Raw genomic sequence first — 444 nt, 5'->3', positions numbered from 1 at the left:
GCTGCTGCTGCTGCTGCTGCTGCTGCTGCTGCTGCTGCTGTTGCTGCTGCTGCTGCTGCTGTCGCTGCTGTTGCTGCTGCTGCTTCTGTTGGTGCTGCTGCTGATGATGCTGCTGCTGTTGCTGTTGCTGTTGCTGGTGGTGGTGATGATGATGGGGATGCTGCTGCTGCTATGGCTGCTGCTGCTGCTGTGGCTGCTGCTGATGATAATCTTGCTGCTGCTGCTTTGACTGCTGCTGCTGCTGCTGCTGCTGCTGCTGCTGCTGCTGCTGCTGCTGCTGCTGCTCAAGGGTGAATGTGTTTGGTGTGTGTTTGCTGCTGCAGGCTCCGCTGGCTGTGGTGGCTCGAACTGCTTCACAAGTGAGACAACAGCAGCAGCAGCAGCAGCAGCAGCAACAGCAGCAACAGCAGCAGCAACAGCAGCAGCAGCAGCAACAGCAGCAGG

At 59.0% G+C, this 444-nt stretch overlaps 1 protein-coding gene across 1 annotated transcript in view; it reads right to left on the bottom strand.

Annotated features, from left to right (window-relative positions):
• The window catches only part of EMH_0005850 (ribosome biogenesis protein BMS1, putative), a gene marked incomplete at both ends in the record, with an annotated part of 9,279 nt that overhangs the window by 716 nt on the left and 8,119 nt on the right, over positions 1–444 (bottom strand). The window lies entirely within an intron of this gene.

The sequence above is a fragment of the Eimeria mitis genome, genomic scaffold, assembly GCF_000499745.2.
Source record: "Eimeria mitis Houghton genomic scaffold, Emh_scaff261, whole genome shotgun sequence".
NCBI classification, from domain to species: domain Eukaryota; phylum Apicomplexa; class Conoidasida; order Eucoccidiorida; family Eimeriidae; genus Eimeria; species Eimeria mitis.
This window is presented reverse-complemented; position numbering and strand designations above follow the sequence as displayed.